General features: G+C 40.0%; 1 protein-coding gene and 1 long non-coding RNA gene across 2 annotated transcripts in view; one reads left to right on the top strand and one right to left on the bottom strand.

The window, feature by feature from the left end:
* The window catches only part of MARCHF3 (membrane associated ring-CH-type finger 3), a 136,363-nt gene that overhangs the window by 61,080 nt on the left and 52,606 nt on the right, over positions 1 to 22,677 (top strand). The gene's annotated exons all lie outside the window — the stretch shown is intronic.
* LOC109489446 lies at positions 170 to 10,753 on the bottom strand. The gene is made up of 3 exons (XR_002142442.2): positions 10,615 to 10,753; positions 727 to 810; positions 170 to 300 (listed from the first exon to the last, which is right to left on the bottom strand). It is a non-coding gene; the product is annotated as an uncharacterized LOC109489446 (long non-coding RNA).

The raw sequence follows: 22,677 nt of genomic DNA, 5'->3' as shown, positions 1-22,677 counted from the left end.
ATTGATTCAGTCACTTATTTGTCTAAGTATGGACTCAGATTTTATACTTTGGCTTACAGTGTAATACTACTTTATTTATTTTGTTGCTCAGATTGTCCCATGTTTAGTCACTGGAGCTCTTGGAATTGGAACCTCTCTCTGTCTCTTCGAAATAACCTTACCGTTGTGGGGTTTTGTTTTTTTGAGGTGGTTTTGTGTGTGTGTGATTGTCTTTAAGTTTAATTGTATCTTGCACATAAAAGTCAGCCAAACTGGTAGTTATCAACTTTTCTCCTCTGTGTGCCAGTCATCAATCAACTTCTATTCAAGGGAACAAGTGGCATTGTTAAAAAATCTATCACATTTGATTATTAACCAGAAGATTATTCAGTACCCTTGATCTTTCCTCCCCTTTCCTCTACCACCCAGTCATGAGACCCTTTTTGGATTCAAAGATAAATCATTTTAGAAATAGTGATAAACAGAGTAGATCAGAAGTAACTATAGACACAGAATAAATCGAATATGAAGAATTCATTCACACACAAAAAAATACAGAATACAAAAGCAGTGGGCTTTTAGAAATTAAAAAAATTGAACTCTTAAATAAAAAGCTGAAAATTCAAGATAAGTAAGTATACTAGACATTACGTCCTAACATAATCAAGAGCATCTAGGCCAGAGAAACAACTTAGAGCATACGAAATATGAAACTGAAAGGATAATAAACTAATGGCAAACTAATACCTCATTAAAATCAGGAACGAGACTCCCTTTTCACCATGATCATTCAGTATTCTGGAAGCCACAGCCCACCCAAGAAACCGAAATCTGTGGAAAGGAAGAAAAAGATAATCATTATTTATATGTGGTATTTCTGTTTACCTAAAAACAATAGAATCAACAAAAATATAATAAAAATTTAATTAAAAATAAAAGCCTATATACAAAATAAACCAAAATCAGTAGCTTTTCTGTAAATGAGCAGTAAGCGTTTGTAGAATATAATGGAAAAGTTCCCATTTACTAAAGTGTAAAATATTCAGTAATAATAAATCAGTAGTTAGAAAACTGAACTATTGTGCTAAGGGAAATAAAACTCAAATAAATGCTATGTACCTAGATAGAAAGATGAAGTATTTTCAAAATGTAACCCTTTTTTATATTATTCTCCAGATTAAATACATTTTTAACAAAACCTCAACTTTAAAATGGTGACTCAGATTTAAAAAAACAGCAAACCCAGGAAGAGCAAACAGAAATGATCATTAAATGTGGGAGACAAGAGATGTCTACCAGTTACTAAAATGAATTATAAAGCTTTAATAACTTTGAAATGTGATGCTTTTCAAATATAGATTAATGAAGTAAAACCTATGGAGGGATTCTAGTATGTATAAGGATTTACTGTAGAAAAAGGTGGCATATAAATGAAGATGTTATCAATAAATTAGACTGAACCAGTTGATAAACCATTTGAAGAAAATGAAAGTTGGCTTTTGACATCACACCATACACCAAAATAAGTTATAAATGTATTGAAGAATTTATGAAACCATGAAAGTCATAGAAAATCTGGGATGAATATTTATCTGCTCTTGGAATGAAGATTTTTCTAAGTAGAAGAATAATAGAAGATACACAGAGAAGAATTTCTAGTTCTAGTTATAACTTTAAAAAAAAAAGATTTTATTTATTTCAGAGAGTGAAAGAGAGCACAAGTGGGGTGGGGAGGACAGAGGGGGAGGGAGAAGAAGACTCCCTGCTGAGCAGGGAGCCCAGCTGGGGCTCGATTCCAGGACCTGGAAATCATGACCTGAGCCCAAGGCAGATGCTTAACTGACTGAGCCACCCAGGTACCCCTCTAGTTTTAATTCTAAAACTTTTGTGTCAAACAGACTATAAACAAAACTAGAAGACAACTGACACAATTTTTTTAAAGACATATAACAAAGGTTAATATCTTCACTATATACCCAGAACTCACTAGGAAAAAAGCAACAGCGAAATTGAAGATTGGGGAAGTGATGTTAGTAAACAAATCAAAGAGACAAAACACTATGACAAGGAAACACATGATCAAATTTTAAAGGAGTATTTATTTGCTTCATACATATTTACTTAAACACTTATTTATGCCAAGAAACTCTAATAATGAACCAACATCCTGAAGCTGTGAATAGGAAAAAACAGTTTAAATGAAACCCAGTCTTGCAAAGATTCAGTGAAATGGGCGGTTTCATCAGCTACTGGTGGAAGTAAAAATTTGACTGAAAATACAAACTTTTAGGGGACTGAGCATTAATGGGGACAGGACCGGAAAATAGGTTATGATCCTAGCCCAAAAGCTTGGTAGTTTCTAATTACCTTGTGTGTGAACCTGAACAGGAAGTCTAAGATCTCTGCATCTTTATTTCCTCATCTTGAAACAAAGAGGTCGGTTTATGGTCAGTGTGAGGACAAAGAAGTCCTGAGACTGGGGGAAAGATGGGAAGTTTAGGGAGCAGAAGGGAATTGTTTTTAAAAAGAATCTAAGGGACACTTGCATGGCTTGGGTGGTTGAGTGTCTGCCTTCAGCTGGGGTCACGGTCCTGGGGTCCTGGGATCAAGCCCTGTATCTGGGGAGTCTGCTTCTCGCACCCTTTGCATCTCCTTCCCACTTGGGCACTCTCTCTCTCTCTCAAATAAATAAAAAAAACTCTTAAAAAAAAAAAAGAATCTGACTGAAATCTCAGGTCCATTCATTGTAACATCACAGAAACCACAGAAATAATCATCAAAATATATGTAGGAACTTGGCAGAGGGTAGACAAGGCATTAAAAATAAGGGAGAAAAGGAAGGATTATTTAATAAATGATTTAGCCCTCGTTATGAAAAAAGAAAGGTAGATTAATGCCTCATCTTGTACAAATGGGTCATTTTGTTTGAATTAGGGGCCTGCGTGTGTAAAGCAAGCCTTTAAAATTATTAAGAGGAAATACAGGGGAGAGTATCTTTATGACTGTGGAGGGGAGATTATTTTTCAGTCAGTACACAGAAAGGACAGTTCATAAAGGAAAAAATTACATTAAGAAGTAAAACTCTTTTATGCAAAAGCCACTATAAATAAAGTGAAGACACAAACCCTGGACTGCAAAACTATATTTACAACACATAAAACAGAAAATATTTTTGTTTCCAGACTATATAGATGGAGAACCTTACAAATCAGTATGAAAAAGAGAAACAACTGACTACAAAAATGAGGAGCAAAAGATACCTTCAGGCAGTACACAAAGGAGATTTAAAGGACCAGTAAATATAAAAGATGCAAAGCCTTACTAACAATTAGAAGAAATGCTTACTCAAACACGGACGTACCATTCCTCAGCCATCAGAAAAGCAAAAATAAAGAAGTATGACTATCCAGATGCTGGGCAAGATGAATGGAACAGACAATTTGCTCAGCTTGCTGGGCATGTGATCTAATACAGCAAGTTGGCAATGTGTGGTAGAGTTGAAAATGTGATCTATGAACATACACTTCCACCCCTAGAAATATTTGTTAGAGAAACACTTGCAAAGAAGCCCAGTACAAGGGTTCTCACCAAAACATTGTCATGGCAAAACCTAACATCTGGTAATGGAAGAAAGATAAAATATATTGTGTTCATATTTTGTTTCCTTCATTGCTGTGTCCCCAGCACAAGAACAGTTGCAGGAACATTTTTGGTGCATTCGTTAAATGAATGATCACAGGGATGCTCACAGCAGTTAAAAATATAAACGGGATCCATATGTATCAACATGGATGGATTTTAAACAAAGCATCGAGTGAACAAAATGCTTTTGGACTATGTATACTATGGTACAAATTTAACACACATGAAACAATATTGGATACTGTTCATAGATACTGAAATATGCAGTAAAAATATTAAAACATGGACTAAAAGGAAACACAAAATCTATAACGGTGGTTGCCTCTGGCAAGGAAGTGAAGGATGGTAGGAAAGAGAAAAAGGGACAGAGAATGGGGGTAGGGATTGGGAAACAAAAGGCCACCTCAGTTGACCTCTATAGTCCCATTTCTTTTAATAAGAAAATTATCTGAACCACAAATGACAAAATGGAAACTTTAAAAAAAAAATTCTGGGGGCACCGGGGTGTCTTAGTCGGTTGAGTGTCTGCCCTGGGCTCAGGTCATGTTCCTGGGATTGAGCCCTACATTGAGCTGTCTGCTCAGTGGGGAGTCTGCTTCTCCCTCTGTGATCTCTCTCACGCTCTTTCTTTCAAGTAAATAAAATCTTTAAAATAAAATAAAATTCTGAGTTCTAAATACATAGGTGTTTATATATAAAACTTTTTAAATAAAAAGAATATTTTGTATCCATAAAGTTATATAAGATAGCTATATAAATGGAAATAAGGAATAAAAAAAACCATGGAAATTAAAAATGTGGTGGATGAAATTTTCAAAATACATTTACTGAGTTTAAAATCAAGTCAAGTAAACCTCCTAGATCTTAAAACAAAAAGAGAAGAAGATAGAAAAGAAAATTTAATGGGCATGGACAACCAGTTCCAGAAGTCCAACATGTGATTACTTAAGAGCTCCAAAAAGAGAATAAAAACAAAGGGGAAATACAAGTATTTAAAGAAATAACACATTTCCCAGAGCTTCAGATTAAAAGGGTAAAACTCTATGAAATTCTGAATATAAATGAGAAAAAGAAGATGCTAATAGTATTCAGAGCAGGGTGGGAGGGGTTTACTTACAAAAAAACTAAGAATTGGACTGGCATTTTTATTTCATTTTATTTCCAGTCAGCAATTCATAAGAAAAATGAATTCACAATTCAGAGGAAACAAGGTTTGAAAACTAGAATTTAATATCATTAAGTTATTAATCAATATAAAGGCAAAATAAAAATTTTAGAAATCTCTGGAATAAAGATCTCTGGGGGGAAAGATTGAGAATATTCTCCTGCAAAGGAAGGACAGAACCCAAAAGAGAGAAAGAGCAACATTCCAGAAAATATTGACCCTAATCTCAAAGAGTACAATGAAAAGAAATCCTAGGGCAGTGGCATGTTTGGAAAACAGTATGTCTGAGTTATAACATGAGTCAGAAAGCAACAGGAAGCATGACTTGAAGAAGACTGTGGATTTTCTGTAATGATTTGATTAACCGGCTGTATGATCTGAGCATTAAGGTGAAAAATATGCTACTATTGTCAACAAGAAAAAAAAAAATAAAGGCAATTCAAACTGTCAGGAAAAACAAAAGCCTCCATAAGAAATACATAGTCTAACTACGGAGCAAATGAAAATGTGGTTTGATTTAGAGCTTTTGGTAAAAAACAAAATTCTTAAAACACACCTTGAGGCCTGGTGCATTTTCTTTCAAGCAATGTGGATTAAGGAACCCCACATCTCCTTCTGTCAGTGTCCAATCACACTACTTAGTTCTAAAGTCAGTTCTCTCTCTAGAGATTTATTATATTAAAATGCCCTTTCATTTTCTGGAATTTATTTCTAAACAATCTGTGGAAGATAAGTGATTACAGAAAATTAAGTCATAAACCCTAAGAATGCAAAACTAATAATGTGACTGAGACAATCTGAGTGAGTGATGGAAGAGAAGAGCAACAGAGGGAGGTAAAATGGTGCCAGTTTCCTCAACTTAAACACAATGGGGGGAGCTTAAGAAATACTGGTTTAAATTGATGAATTAAAAAAGAAACATTTAGGACTATTATTTCAAGTTATAAAGTTAGCAAAGAACATAAAAGTAAAAAATATAACAAAATTTAGGGAAAGGAAAAAAAGGTAGTAGGCTAGATTCCTAATTTTTTAAAAACAGAATTAATTGATAGTGCTTGAATTTGTTAGAGCAAGAATTGTTACAAGTGCTTAGCAGGACTAGGAGTAGTTTATGAACTAGAGGTGTTATGATTCCATTTATACCCTCGTTAATGAGTCAATCTATATTACCATGAGAATACATCACTTTTATAATAAATTTGAAAAGGGAGATAAAAATTTAAGGTTCTCTCGGCCTTGCTAATTCCCTCCCCCACTCGTAAAAAGAGTGTGTAGCTGGAGAAAATGTAAGAGCTTGCTTTTGAATTTGTTTATGTTGTAACTTCTGTATCCTTCTTAGATAGTAGAGACCCTAGATTATGGTTCTGCCAAAACTTAAAAACCTATAGTGCAATCACTGAACAATGGACAAAAATGTCCAAAAAACTCAAATGGGAGTTTTAAAGGTTAATGCCTCGCACACAATGCTGTTGGCATACACGTAACCTACTCTTGGCCGGATGAGTCAAACATCACCCAAAATCAACAGGGAACAGATGAGTCCAGGGGACCCAGTCAGCAGAGAAATGGAAGGGCTTAAATTGATTCAAGAGAGTGTTCACTGTTCACTCACAGGAATTTACAAAAGAAGTATAACTCAAAATATTTCATGAAAAAAAATTCAGCAAGTAGTACATTTTGAATTCCATAGTTATTAGAAAGATATTAATAGTAATTAATAATAGCAAACATTTTATCGAGTGCCTTTTATATGCCAAGCATGTGCTGAGTGCTTTATATGTATTATTTAATCTTCAAAAGAGTCCACCAAGGTTAATACTGTTATTATCCCCATTTATAGATGAGGAAACTGAGTCACCAAGGGTTAATAACTTGCTCAGATTTACACAGCCAGTAAGAAATGGAGCACAGGTTATATCCCAAATCTCCCTGATTCCAAAACCAGTGAGCTTAGAAGATATGAACACATGTTTTAGGAAATAAATTAATAACTAACTACAATCATAATACCCAGGGATTGTGATGTATTTTAATATATCTCATCCCCTCCAATGTGTTCTCTATGCATAATACATTTTCTATTTCTTAATGATTCAGGGATCTTACTGTATGTACTATATATTGTTTGGTAATCCACTTTTGTCATTTAAGAATAAATGACTTATTTCATATGAGTCAGTATTCTCCTGTATATCAATCTTAATGTCTTCTTGGTATTAATTTATTCATTCAGTCAGTCAATATTTTTTGAGCACAAGGCACTATTCGAGATTCTGCTTGTCCACCCTATGGACAAAAATTTCTGAATTCAGGAAGCTTCCATTTCAGTAGGGGGATGTAAGAATTAACACAGTAAGTAAAGTATAGATCATGTTGGAAGCTGACACATACTACAGGGATTAAAAGATAAGGCAGAATAAAAGGGATCAGAAGAGCTAGGAGGGTGGTAGGGTGTTTGAAATTTTCACTGAGAAGATATTTGAGCAAAGCCTTGATGGAGGAAAAAGAGTAATCCAGAAAGACATCTGGGGAGAAAGCTCTTGTAGAACTGAGATATTGTTCATGTTCCATAAAATTCATTCTCTTAAATGTACAGTTCAGTGGCGTTAGTGTATTTATAAAGTTGTACAACATCACTGCTATCTAATTCCATAACATTATCATCAACCCAACGACTCCATCAACACCCTGTACCCATTAGCAGTAACTTGCCATTACCCCCCACAAAGCCCCTGGCAGCTATTAATCAACTTTCTGTCCCTGTGGCTTTGCCCATTCTAGACATTTCATGTAAATGGAGTCATATAATATGTGGCCTCTTGTGGCTGGCTTCTTTTTCTTAGTATAATGTCTACAACTTTTATCCAGGTTATAGCATGTATCAGTACTTCTTTAATGGTTGAATAATATTTTCTAGTGTGGATATATCACATTTGTTCATCCATTCATCAATTGGAGTTGGGGTACTGGAGGGAGGGAGCTGGAATGGTGGGGCAGGGGTGGTCAGACTGGGACGCCTGGCATCGCATTCCATTATATGGATGTACAGAGTGTGTATCACCAGTTCGGACCCCTTTCTGAGATGCGCCTGTAGGATCGTGGAATCGACCTCCTTTACTTCTGCCACCTGTTATTTCTTGGTCATTGCTGCATTGCTGATTCTCCCTGAGATGCCAGGAATTTCTACAAGGTTCTACCCCTTCCTTCTCAGATCACTTAACCTCAACCTATCTATCCTCTTTCAATAAGCACATTTGTTCTCTGATCCCAAGTCTCTTATAACATCTGCCCTTGTATGCTGAGAATTCTGTGATGGCCTTGAGAACCAGAAGAGAAGGGAGGGGAACCGGCCCTGTTGCCATGTGTTGGTCCCTTTGGGGTCTCCTTGGGGCAATCTGTCTTATCAAGGGTTCAGTCTTGGATGAAGTATTAGAATAGAGAGAGATGGGGTCTTTTCCTTTGATAGCTGGGGTTCTAGCTCCCTAGTCCAGAACTGCAAAAACAAGAGAGTTTAGGTCTTTCACAGGGTAGCTCGATCTTTCATTGTATGGAATGTGATCTTCCACTTTTTCATAAACAACACCCTCTATTTCCTGTTCCATCAAAACCCCTATAAATGTTGTCTGGAGATACACTGACCATTGTGGTGTTGCCATATTTTTTTTTTTTTTTTGGTTTAAATGATCTGTGTGTGTTTTGATCTTTAATGGGAAGTCAGTTTAACAGGATAATTAAATTCTTTAGGGAGGATTAATTTGAAATTTCTTATTTATGAGCTGTCTAGTGCCTTGTTTTCTTTAACAGATGTATGTGAAGGAGTTGGCATTTAGATTTGAATGCATTTATAACTGTTTGCCTCCTAAACATTGTCTTTTAAGGTCTTTCCTTCCCTGGGATTTCCTTTTAATAAAGCTTTATGGAAGGAAAATTCATCCCTCCACTCTATAGGCCCATCTTGTTTGCCTTCCCTCCTCCATGGCTGCAAACCAACAAAGGCACATACTCAGAAAACACAACATAGCAAACGCCGCCTAGCCAAGAAATCTACCCCCATCACGACACCTTCCTCAGTCTGATCCTGCCAGACAGATATTTAGTGTCATGCCAGCACCGACATATGGAGGTCCATCCATGTTTCTGTGTTCCCTGTGGTCTCTGTGTCCTCTCTGCACACTAGAGTTTCTCCATACGTATCACCATGTTCCACGCTGGTGGCCCATGTCACGGGTGACACAGACATAATGAAATCAATGGCCACAACTCAAGGCTGCTTTCAACTCTTCATTCTCTCATTCATTCCTTCCTTCAGTGTATTGTTTCTCTGAGTAACAAGAGGAAAACAAGGGCAAAGTTTTCTCTATTCCTTTGTGCATTTCTGCACAAGCCCTAGTCTGATGCACACGGTGGGCACTCAGTTATTAACAGACTAAGCACTCCCTGGAAGATAGCCAACAGAGCCACACACTCACCTACCTAGGGTCCCACTGAGAGGGGTTTCCAGTGGCATTTAGGGAATGGAAATGTGCAGTTCCTGGCTCAGCATTGTTTTATTGACATAGGAAGCGTATACTACTTTATTCCTCCCCAAAAGATGATTTCGGTGAGAAGCCTAGTGGGAAAAGGCAGCTAAGTCAAGTGGGTACCTAGAGATCATGAATGGAAGGGTCTTCCCTGACCGAACACACAGTTGTCATGTTTAGGGTAACTGTTCTCGCGTTGCCTACGCCCCTAAACACATACCCATGCGCACCCTCCTCAACCCATGTAAGAGGCGATCTCCTAACGTCTGTGATTTCAGTGACTGCCTGAACTGGCCACGTGGCCGCCTGCATGGGGGAAATGATGTTCTTTTGTTCTTTTGCTCCCTCACCTTCTTCAGTGGAATCACGGGTTTATGAGGTTATTTTTAGCCATTTTTGTCAGCAGGAAAGGAAGAAAGGCAAGAGTGAAGGAGTCCTGATGTTCTGCTGCAACTTCCTGGAAAGAATGGGCTTTAAAAAACACCAATGGTGAAGATTAATTCCTTTGTCAATAAATGTTGGCAGCTAATCCAGTGCCAATTGCCTCTGCCTGAGGAATGAGCCCCAAGGACCTGAGCAAACTGGATCATCATGTGGCGTGGCATTTGTTTTTCTCCCAAACACTGACCAGGCATCTGCCATTCCTTTCCATTTTTTTACACTGCAGAGGGAAAAAGAAATGCCAAACGGTTTCTGCAACTCCAAAGGGCAAATTGGATATGTTTTGACATATGTTGAAAGTAAATTATTCTAAAATCTATTCACATATAGAATTATCTTTCGGGGACACACCACACTAAATGTCACTTTCACTCCTCAGTTCCCTCAGGCACCAAGCCAGTGGGCAGTGACTTGGCCTTGCTTGGTTTTAGTGACTGAGTTGGACCCACAGTTGAGGGTTGGGGTCCCTGAGAGGGCAGCGGGAGGTATCTGGTATCCCTCTGTTCGCCTCCCAAACAAGCAACCGCTCCTACTAAGATCCTGTCTCCCTCCCTGGTGCTTGGCTTTCGGGTCAGTTTCAGGGGCTTTCAGGTAGCTTCCCACTCTGGCTGCTCAATGGCAGAGAAAGCCTCAGGTCCAACCTGGCCCAGGGAGCAGCCATTTTGACTAGAATCTAAAAAGCCTTTGGAGACCTGGGGGAGTAAATCCCTAACTGAGACATTTCCAGCTTCTGAAATGAGCAGGCCCAGCTTGCTCATCCTCCCTCTCCCAGCCCCCAGAGCTCAGGAAGGTTCCAGATGAAGAGGAGCTTCCAGGAACCAGTTTTACCTGGTGACCCAGTACACCCAAACACAAAACAAAAGTTACCTTGCAAAGCATGATGGACTTCAGTCCTTGTTGTTGTCTGTCTTTCTTTCTTTCCTTTCTTTCCTTCCTTCCTTTCTTTTTCTTTCTTCCTTTCTTCCTTTCTTAACTCCATTTAATTTTACGTCTTCTTTAAGTGCTGCTCACACTAAACTGACTCGACAACGCAGTGAGACGTCACCACCTGGGGTATGAGAAACTCTGAGACTAGCAGCCTACCTGGGCGGGAAGGTGGGCGGGGCTGCCGAAGCAGGTGCTCCCTGTAGAGCCTGCCCACCTGCCCCGTGGTTGCTTGGTCTCTGCCTGAATGTCTGCCCCGCAGCTCTGAGGAGCCGAGCCCTTTCCTTGCAGCTTCACAAACCTCACCAGGAGGTCTGAGCACTAGAATTACCTTCTTGGCTCAGATGAGGCTCAGCTGAGGTAAGAAGCTTAAGGTGCCCAGCTGGGAGAGCCAGAATTCAGACGCTCTCGCTCTGACTCTGAACCCACTCATAACCTTGATCCACCTGCTCCAACCCACTGGTAGCCACTCATTGCCCTCGGGGTCAAGCTGAACCTCTTCACCTCTACAGCTTCATTTTGTTCGTTTCCTCCCCCGTCCCTTTGCACTACAGCCGGAAGGAACTTCCTTCAGCTCTGCTAACACTCTAGGACTTCCTGGACCTCTCTTCTCCCTTCCCTTTGCCTGGTTCGCTGCTCTCATTTAGACCTTGCCTAGGTCTGAGCTGAAGCCTCGCTTCCTCTGGGACACCTTCTCTGGTTGCCTGTGCCCACCCCCCACAGCGACAGTGAGCGCCTCTCTGTATGCTTCCAGACCACTCTGTATGTTCCTCAGTCCTGGTAGAGATTCCCCTCGAGCCAGTGGTGTGCTGGTAAATGTTCAGCAACCAGCTCTCTGGGGAAAGGAGGAGGGAGGTGTGAGTTCGCATTTGCTTATTTCTATGGGATAAATACTTGCACCCTTGCCAGTTTCAAGCCATCCACATGGCTTCGCTGAGTGTGGACTTGGAAAGGCATCAATGGGACGATACACGCTGGCTCCAGTGGATGTTTGACTCATCCTCTCTGACCCGGGGGAAGGCAGGAACCTTATACTACCTCCTCAGTGACTCAGAAGCAGGGCAGGCAACGGAAGGCAGTGGTGTTCTGGGAAATACTAGAATAGTGACCTGCGTTGCTTCTCCTCAATGAGCAAGGAAGGGCTGGGAGAGAGGACTGGATAGAGGCCGGGCATAATGAAAACAATAACCAACACTCACCGCTTCCTTACACACCACCCAATATCTCCACACACGCTGTGTCGTGTGCTTGTTTTCACGGAGAAGTGTTAGGTAGTAGATGAAGAAACTCTCTCCCCAGAGGGGCAGGGATCCACACAGGATCGCATGGTTCACACCTGGGCCAGAACAAAGGTCTCTTGAGTTTTAGCCCCACAGCCCCTTACTGTCCAGGGTGGCTTCTCATAGCACCATCCCTGCTCGTAGTGGGAAAGTAGACATTTGGGCAAATGCAGGGATTGGAACAGGGAAGGTGATGGTGCAGAGAAGGGCGAGGACTACCCAGGCATGCACGCAGGCCAGCACACGCATGACACGGTATCTTGGGAAAGGAACACCAAGTGAGTGACAGAGACATTGGGAGGTGGGATTGTGAGCACTTAAGAACCGGGCTTGAAGAATCTGATACCTGGGTTCAGATTCTGTTATACCATGTCACTGTGTGATGTTGGCCCTGGAAACGTTTTGTGTCATTGCTTCCTGCAACTACGTCTCATTTTTTCTTAAGATTTTTTTATTCATTCATGAGAGAGAGTGTGAGAATGGGCGGGGGAGAGGAAGAAGTAGGCTTCCCACTGGGCAGGGATCCCGACGTGGGGCTCAATCCCAGGACCCCAGAATCATGACCTGAGCCAAAGGCAGATGCTTAACTGACTGAGCCAGCCAGGCGACCCACTACTCATTTCTTTTTTTAAATAGTCCCACCTTCAGAGGATTGTTAGGAAGATTAAATTAGATAATACACGCCAGATGCTTGCAGCAATGCTTGTTCTATGGGGCACGCTCAGTATTATTTTTCTATCTTTCATTACAATGGGTTTTTTTCAACGTTTTCAAAGACAATGAGGTACTCTCTCATCCTTTATTGTTGTATATCATAGGGAAAGAAAACCTTGCAATAGTGCGGTGCTGTTAGTACAAGTAGAGATATGGTGCTACCCAGCCACCGAGGTCGGCGTGTTTCTGAGGAAGTTGCAAAATGTAAAAAAAAAAAAAAAAAAAGTCTTGAGATGGTCATAGAGTTAAAATGAAAGCCAATGACCACTTGGACTTCTCTCATAGAAACCTCTGAGGATTTGCCTTCTCCATATAGACTCACCAGTGGCTTCATGTGGCCCAAAACATGCTTTGCAAAATACAATCATGAGGAAATTGTAGAGTCACTCAATGTCATCTAATATAAATGACTTATCCTGTACCATTTTCTTACCCTGTGTGGTACATAGTTATTTCTCTGTGTTTTATTTGTATGTCTGTGTCTACAGTCATCACTTTATTTTTTTTTAAGATTTTATTTATTTGAGAGAGAGAGAGAAAAAAAATAGTGGAGAGGGGCAGAGGGAGAGAGAGAGAAGCAGACTCCCTGCTGAGCAGAGAGCACAATGCAGGGCTCGATCTCAGAACCCAGAGATCATGACCTGAGCTGAAGGCAGATGCTTAACTGACTGAGCCACCCAGGCGCCCCTATAAGTCATCATTTTAGATGGTAAACCCCTTTCGGGAAGGACCTATGTTTACTTTTGAACCAGGAGAATCGTCTTTACATTCTTTATTTTATTTTATTTTATTTACTTGACAGAGAGACAGCCAGTGAGAGAGGGAACACAAGCAGGGGGAGTGGGAGAGGAAGAAGCAGGCTCCCAGCAGAGGAGCAGAACGCCGGGATCACGCCCTGAGCCGAAGGCAGACGCTTAACGACTGCACTACACAGGCGCCCCTGGTCTTTAACATTCTTAAAATTTATGTTACAATTATCATATGATTTCTCACATCTATGAAACATAAGAACTAGGAAGATCGGTAGGGGAAGAAAGGGATAAAGAAGGGGGGGTAATCAGAAGGGGGAATGAAACATGAGAGACTATAGACTATGAGAAGCAAACTGAAGACTTCAGAGGGCAGGGGGTGGGGGAATGGGATAGACTGGTGATGGGTAGTAAGGAGGGCACGTATTGCATGGTGCACTGGGTGTTACACGCAACTAATGAAGCATCGAACTTTGCATCAGAATCCGGGGATGTACTGTATGGTGACTAACATAATATAATAGAAAACATTTTTAAAAATTTATGTTCAAAGGAAAACAAAGACTAATATTTTGTGACGTGAAAATTACATGAAATTCAAATATCATTTTCCATGAATAAAGTTTTATTTAAAGTTTTTCATAGCGAGGCTATGCATTTAATATTGTCTCTGGCCATTTCATGCTATAATGACAGAGTTGAGTCTTTGTAACAGAGATCATATGACCCGCAAAGCCTAAAATATTTACTATCTGGCCCATTACAGAAAAGGTAATACTCACTCCTGGCCTAAAATAACTAGTAGATCCCCGAAAAGTTAAGGCCTTATCAGTAAATGCTCCCATGGTCTTGTTGAGATTCAAGGTTTTTACTGCTTCTCAAAGCACACAGGAAATGGTGGAGACAGATGCCAGTTTTTAAAAGCCACAATGTGATCAGAGAGCTCAAAATGCTGAAGAAGACATCGTTTCAGTCTCTAAGATCGCTGTCATGGGGGGTATGAAGTTAATTTTAGGTAACTAATACAAGGCAGAAAGACTGTAACCTTGAGTCTCAAATATCACTGTGTTTCTCTTTTTCTTTTCTTTAATGTACTTTTTTAAAAAGATTTTATTTATTTATTTATTTATTTGAGGGAGGGGGAGAGAGAAAGAAAGAGAGCTGGGTGGTGGCGGGGGGCGGGGGGGGCAAAAGGAGAAGGAGAGAGAGAATCCTAAGCAGACTCCCCGACATGGAGCTCGATCTCACAACCCTGAGATCAGGACCTGAGCCGAAACTAAGAGTTGGCCGTTCAACCGACTGAGCCACCAGGAGCCCCAGCACGAGCGCCATGAGTCTGTAAGCCAGCAGTGATGGCCGACATTGCACAGAGCTGTTTAGAAGATCAGCTTACATGATCTGTTCATTGTTACAAGATACCATTTCGCTGCATGCTTAGCCCTTCCAAGACTTAACTCTCATGTCCCTCCAGGCCTCTTCTACAGGCTGGGGGCAAACAACAGTGGCGATGAGATCTGTGTGACTGCTGGCAGAAGGGCACCCAGGCGCTTCCCTGAAGCTCTCACCAGCGAACCCACAAACAAATGAAGGCCTGTGCTTTCCTGGGGCCAGGCCCCAAATACAAACGGTGACTCTGCCAGAATCTTACTTTAATGTTATCCTGCACGCAGACGCAAGTCGGTCCCCCCTCCCTTATTCAGATTCTATTCTGTGGGACATTATTATCACGTATTAACACATGCTTTGGCTTAAGTTTTGAAAACCCAGGCACAATTCTGAAAACTGTTTCTACCAAGTGTGAATTTTCCCACCTGGTTTTTTTTTTTTCTTTTTCCTATTTATTGCATCTCCCTGTTGGGTGGATTGTGTCAACGTTTTTCTCCACAGTTTAGAGAAGGCAACAACTTTTTAAAAAATGGGTTTGAACTTCTAATCTTACCTGCCGTGTGAGGAAACCTGGAAACGCAGCTCAGCACAAAGGGGCTTAAGAGGACAGAGGCCTCATTTTTCACACTTTCAGTTCAGGATCGCTCCGTTTCCAGAGTACTTAGTAATTGTTCAGCATTTTCCTACAAAATTCTCAACGTGACACTTCTGAACCAGAGTCGGTTGTGATGCACTAATGGTAGTTTCACCCAAATTATAAAAATTAACTCCTGTATCTGTTCAGTGATAACTCAGTCCCAAAGCTTGGTTTTCTTTCTAAAACAGAGAATTGGAGGAAATTTTATGGACCGGTTATTTTATATTTTCCACCACTCATAGCGACGCTCGTCAGTTTTTGAAAATCAAAGCTTCTCACGGTGATTTACTTTAAGAAAACAAAAACAATAAGCAAAGAACTAACGCACAGCTCCACTACAATGAGAATGGCCATCTGGCAAATATATATATATTTTTTCCACTGTTTAGCTTGAAAGATCACTTTAATTGAGGTTGTATCAGTGGTAAGGAGAAAGGGAGATAAAGCGTAATCTGCTAACGGATAAGGGGTAGAATTTCTACACTCAATCGTTATTATTCCCAGATTCCATATTTGAGAATTCATCTACTTGCTAAAACTTATTTGTAACCCAAAAATCAATACTTGGAGCGCTTTCAGGGTCATTTGCAGACATGCATAGAGTGGCAAAAAATTTGAGTCACCTGACACATGTTTTCCCAGTTCGTGTCGAGCAAGGCGACGCTCAGCTGTTTCAGATCTCATAGTGTAAACAAGGGTCCTTTTCACAATGTACTTTTGTGGGTTTTTTTGTGGGTGATTTTGTTCTTTAAAATGGCAGAAGTGCTAATGTGCGTTCCGGTGTTCCAAAGCACAAGGCTAGGATATGTCTTACAGAGAAAATAGAACTTAGACAACTTTCATTATCTAACTTACATAAGAAAATGTATTGGGGGCGCCTGGGTGCCACAGTCGGTTGAAGGACCGAGTCTTGGTTTCAGCTCAGGTCCAATCTCACGGTGGTGGGATGAAGCCCCGCATCAGGTTCCCTGCTCAGCACACAGTCTGCCTGAGTCTCTCTCTCCCTCTCCCTCTGCCCCTCTGTCCGCTGCCCCTCCAACCCTCTCTCTAAAATAAATAAATATTTTTTAAAAAATGTGTTAGATAAGTTTCATCCAGGCATTATAGTATTATGGGCTCTGAATACAATGTTAGTGAATCAACAATACATATTAAATAAGTATCCTTACACAGAAACACACATGAATTAAGGTTATGTATTGATCAGTTGACAAAAATGCTAGGGCCAGAGCCTTGCAGGAACCCACCCCTGTATTTCTGTTAAGAGCAGTGGTTCAGCATTGGCTAATTCAGCATTCACAGCATTTATATGACATAACTACCTCAAATTACAGGAATTGGTGGTATTTGGATTTCCTTTCTTTCAGTTCTCACATGTGGGTCTTAAGTACCTTTAGTCCAAAAGAATCTCTGGATGTTAATATTACAACTATTTTCTTTATAATTATAACAATTATTTTCAAAGCACCAAGAATGTCTTCCAATTCTTCCAAGATAAGTGCATTTCTCTTATTTATGAATACTGTACCATGCTCCAAAAGGAGTCATACTGAAGGTTGATCATTCTGCAAGGTTGATAAAAGCAAGGTTAGGGCATAAGAAAGAAATGAAGAAACAGGGTAGGAGCCAGGGGACTGCTAGTATGGGCTCTTCCTTCTCAGCCACTCCTGAGACCTTTTGTTCCCCCTGGCCAAACAGTTTATACCATCTGGGGAAGCCTTCCTTTCAAATGAGAAAGAAAGGACACAGGGGGCGAGGAGGTTATGTGGGTGAGACGCTGGTCCTAATCTTTTTCTGTAGGGAACGTTTACCCAACAGGATGGAGTTGTCCGTGAAAAATTAATAATAACAGAGTTTCAGTTGAAAGTCACTCATTATAACCAACCCTAGCATAGGGTTACATTTCTTGTAGAATTGGACACTGACTGGAATTTGTACCTGTGTTATCATTACACAGTATCCAAAAAAAGGGGAAACCTCTGGTAACCTTCATAAGCTTTCCTAAGAAAAAGAGGCATTTGCAACTTTAGGGACTAATATATCCACAAAATTCACTTTTATTCAAAGAGAGGACAGTCTTCGACTTCTCCCCTACTCCCCAGACACCTGATTATAATGGCAAAGGAGATCACTGTATTTTTTTTTCTGGTTTGCAAGAAATAAGGAAAATTATTTATTTTTGGCCTCTGAAAAACTGAAACTATTACATTTTCTTCATTGCCATGCACATGTGAAGTTATTTCCCTCAAACCAGATTCTAATTTTCTATAATTCAGTAGGACAGCCCGCAGAACTTTCTTGCCTACAGTTTTAAAGTGCTATGGGGAAAAATTAAATCATTGCACAAAAAGGGAAGTGAATGAGTTGTGATACCCAGAAAAATATGTGATGACTCACAGATATGAAAAGAAGTTTCCTCTGCAGCCTGAGACTCTGGGAATACTCAGGGAAGTGACTCGGCTTTCAGTTTTCTCGTATTTTCTCCTTTTTGTCCTCCACATTAACTCCCAGCTTAGGGGGGGAAAAGTTCAATAGAATCAGACCAACAGAGCTGAGAATTATGCTCTCCTCTAAGTCAGTAAAATGCAGATTGAAAAAATCTGAGGTACGCATCAATGTCAGTGATAACCACTGCAACTGCATATTATAAAACTTAATCATGAAATCTTGTAGCCGTTACACACTGTCTTGCCCAAGCATTAAATACCAAGAATTCTCCCTGTTTCAAAATTTGAGTCTTATCAAAAGATCATGTACTTTCCCCTTAAGCGTTCAATCCTGCCCAGTGCCTTAGGAAACTCTGAAGTTTTTTCGTGAAATATGTTTGTCATAACTGGAGAAATCACCAGCTTTGTTAACTCTAACTTTGGGGGGGAAAGGGGGTTTTCACTTTTATTCCTCTTTCCCTAGTCTTCCTTATCACCCCAACCAGAAAGACTAAGGGCATCTTGTGTCACGTATGCATTTCATCAGGGTTAAATAATAATTGTGGGAGCAATGCACAGAAATTGGGGTCAGAGATGGAGTTACCAGGTTCTACTATATCTTTAGGGGGCTGGGAAATTCATAAAATCCCTTTGCTGTGGTTTACTCATTTATGAAACAAGTGAAAATATCCACCAGTTCTTAAAAGGCCACATGGCTTAAATATACAATTGATGACCAGGCGATTTGGACATATAAATTCCAAACAGGAATGATAAATGATGCTTTAGAAAAGTCTGGCTGATCATTATAGCTCCTGTTTATAGATTCATCCTCTCTAGCAAGGATATGACTCACGTTAAGTATATGGATTTTTAATCTAAATTGGCATGTCTCTGGTTAAAAAGAAACAAGCTAACCAAACGTTAATTTAGGCACATTGTATTTATGTGGGGGAAAAAAAAGAGAGCGTATTCCGTCTGGGTCATTTTGTCTCTCCACTGTTGACCTCTGTGGCTGCCGCCAAGGTGGGGGAGGACGGGCCACTAGAGGGTTCCCTCAGGAACCCGGGGCTGGAGACCACTGATGACCATCGGCTACACTGCTGCAGTGCCTGTACCTTGGGGGTATTTGCGCATTTACAGCCTCTGTTTATTCTGACAACACCCTGAGTCTCTCACTGAGGCTGATTTAGTTCTCGGGTATTCCTGATGAATGAGCCGAAGTGGAGGGAAAGTAAACAGCACACTGTTTACTGACACATGCCTGTCAAGGCAGAGCACCCAGGGCCTCCGGGGTCTGACCCAGCGGTCTTTCCACTAAACCAGCTGTTTCCTGGAGCAGGCTACCTTGGAGAGAGACTGTTGAATTTCCTTCCCCGGATCTCTCCAAGCTCATGTCTGCACCTATGGAGTAAAGGAAATCCTTTTGGTTGCTTTTGGATGATTTATGTTGAGGACATTGCTTTTCTGAGTTTTGAGTTGGCTTTGCTCTGCTTTGGTTTTTGTGTTTATTGGTTGTTTCCTGAACAGGTGGTTTAATGGGCTTCCCCTCTCAAGGGCTATAAAAAGTTATTTGTTTATCCTTTTATTCGAATATGATAAAAATATATTTTATTTTAGCAAATACAAAAAGCATAAACAATGAAAGTAAAATAAGATTGCTTATTACCTAGAGAGAACCACTGTTCACAGATTGATACACCATCTTTCTCCCTTTGGTAGTTGAAATTATAGATAGAAATATTTGTATAGCCTTTTTTTTCACGTAGCCTTATGTTGTATTTTCCCATGCCAGTAAACATTGATTATAAAAGTCCTATTGATGGCTGCACTAATAATCCATTAAATGGGTATAGTCTATTTACTTAACCTTTCCCCGGCTGTTGGACAGCTGTCCGTGCTGCTTGAAAGGAACACGGCACAGAGTAAAACAGCAGTGTGAATGATGCATCTGTCCCTGTTGGCATTTCTGATTATGTCCCCAAAAAGGATTCCTTAAAGAAAAGGCTCAAACATGATATCCTAAAAAATGATGCTTAAAAAGAAAGGTACAACCATTTTAAGACTATCGGTGGAAAGCACCAAATTGCTTTTCAGTGTGCGTGAGGGCTCATGGCCCTTGCTGAGGAGTGCCTGTGTCACCTCTGTCCAACACACCCCAGTCACCCACTCTCTGGACGTGCCATCAAGGATTGTGGATTAATTTTTACGTAGCCTGGGCATCACCAAGAAGATAACTGGGAATTTGCTTACGTTTTACTTTATGGATTTTAAAGCTATATATACATGTATGTACATATATACTATGTAGGTTATCAGCTCTTTGGTGTTTCCTGCTGTATTCGTCCAGTGTTCTTCAGAGAAGCATAACCAATGGGATAGGAGATGATGGATAGATTGATTGATAGATAGATAGATAGATACATACATACATACATACATACATAAATGGATACATGGATAGATAGGTGATAAATAGATACATAGATAATAGATAACAAATACATGGATATATAGGTAGATAATAGTTGATAGATACATAGATAAGAGAGAGAGATTTATGGTAAGGAATTAACTCACATGATTATGAAAGCTGACAGGTTTCGAGATCTGCAGGGTGAATTGGCAAGCCGGAGATCCAGAAGAGCCAATTATGTAAACTCTAGGTCACAGACCAACAGATTTGAGACCCAAGGAGAGCCAATGTTTCAGTGAGAATCTGAAGGCAGGAAAAGTCTGAAGTCCCAGCTCAAGGGGACTTGGAAGAGGCAAGGAGGAACTCAGGAGGAGGAACTCCCTCTCATTCAAGCGAGAGTCAGCCTTTTGTTTTAATCAGGTCTTTACCTTATTGAATGAGACCCACCCACATTAGAGAGAGCAACGTGCTTTACTCAGTCTATCAGTTTAAATGTTGAGCTCATCCAAAAATACTCTCACAGAAACACCCAGAATAATATTTGACTGAATATCTGGGCACCCTGTGGCCCAGTCAAGATGACACATAAACCAACCCTCACACCCTCACCCTTGTGCCACCTTTGCCTGCCTATCTGTCCCAACCATTCCCTACAGGTGACTCTGAAATAGCAACAAAAAAATTTTTTTAACAACAGTAGCTATTTCTGGTGGGTTTGTTACTTCATATCATTAAGGACCAGAAGGGACAGCCTTCCTCAACCTGTGTACATGGTAAACTGTGACAAATAGTAACCAGGTTCCATGATGGGTAGATTCCAACACGAGCCCAAAAGAACCCAATTACCGAATAGTGTTTCCGAATACAGAAGTAGTGGTATCATTTCAACTGTAACCAGCCATTTTATCACTGTGGGGAAATCTGCCCGTTTGTTTTCAAGTCAGGGTGCCAGAAACATGCAGCTACCACCATGCTTTTGTCTCACATAGCAAATCAGGAACATGGGCCTTGGGAGATGAGAGCTTTGAGCCTGAGATCCTCCTTCCCTGCACTTTCAAAGGGTTCTGAATTGATGGAAAAATGGGAATTGCTTTACCTCTGAAGTATTTTGTATCTTCATTGACTCATTTAGTCATTTATTCATATATGCATTCATTCGTTCTTTCATTTTTTAAATAACACCCTCCATGTCACCTTAAGGAGACCGTGCATATGGGCAAGTAGGAAGAGAAATTAGAAGTTCTTTTAGAGATGTTTGCAAGCCATGTTTAGGTGGAGTTCAAATTCGTAGTCTGCCTATTCATTTTTCTAAATGACCTGTGCGTAGGAGCACCTGATTCCAAGTTTGGTAATGAACAAAGGGATTATTCAAGACCTTACTTCAATTAAAAAGAAATCCACAAAAAAAGGATTATTCAAGATTCAAGGGAAAAAATAAAATGTAGGCAACCATTAAGTAGCAGAGGGGATATCAGACTGCTTAGAAGTTAAGTCAGATAGGAGGGATTGTACTGCTAAGAGGTCTGTATCAGCCTATGTTGCATGACATTAAACCCGGATCCAGAATTTGATATCAAGATAGTGAATTCATCTATTCATTTAGCAAGTCAGCAAAGATTTTTAAGTACTCATTACATGCAGGCACTTGTTAGAAAGTGTTAGGTCTTCTTGCAACAACATGGATGGATCTAGAAAGTATAATGCTCAGTGAAATAAGTCAGTCAGAGAAAGACAAATACCATCTGATTTCACTCCTATGTGGAATTCAAGAAACAAAACAAAGAAAGAAAGAGACAAANGGCGGGGCGGGATCGCTGAAATGGTTAATGGGGATTAAGGGTATACACACCATGATGAGCACTGAGTAATATGGAAATGTTGAATCACTATATTGCACACCTGAAACTGTATGTTAACTATACTGGAGTTAAAAATTTTTTTAATTAAAATTTAAAAAAAAAATTAAAGCATTTGGTCTTAGTAATATTCAAAAAAGAAGAAGAGGATGAAGGAGGAGGAGGTGGAGAGGAGCTAGAGGAAAAATCTATAAAGTATACCTTTTTAATATGGTCTTCCCAATGACCGCATTGCCATTAAAGAACGTTGTTCATGTAGAGAAACTGCGTATGTTTCCGTAGTTTAAAAAATAATGCAGTTTACCGAAGCAGATTGGAGCTTTATTCCTTGAAACTAATAAAAGAGGCTTATGGGAGTTGGAAAGAAATAAAGAGAATGACTTTACAATCATTTGTAGATACACAAGTATCTTCAGATGGCCTTTTTACTCTTTTTAATGAAACTATCCAAAAACCTCCACAGTAATGGGTAATTCACCTAGGAACTCATCTTCATTATTTGCGTAATTTTTAATTCTCCAAGCTTTTAGTTTCGTGTACAT

The sequence above is a fragment of the Ailuropoda melanoleuca genome, chromosome 3, assembly GCF_002007445.2.
Source record: "Ailuropoda melanoleuca isolate Jingjing chromosome 3, ASM200744v2, whole genome shotgun sequence".
Lineage (NCBI taxonomy): Eukaryota > Metazoa > Chordata > Mammalia > Carnivora > Ursidae > Ailuropoda > Ailuropoda melanoleuca.
Note: the sequence above shows the minus strand (reverse complement) of the source record. Positions and strands in the feature narration are given on the sequence as shown.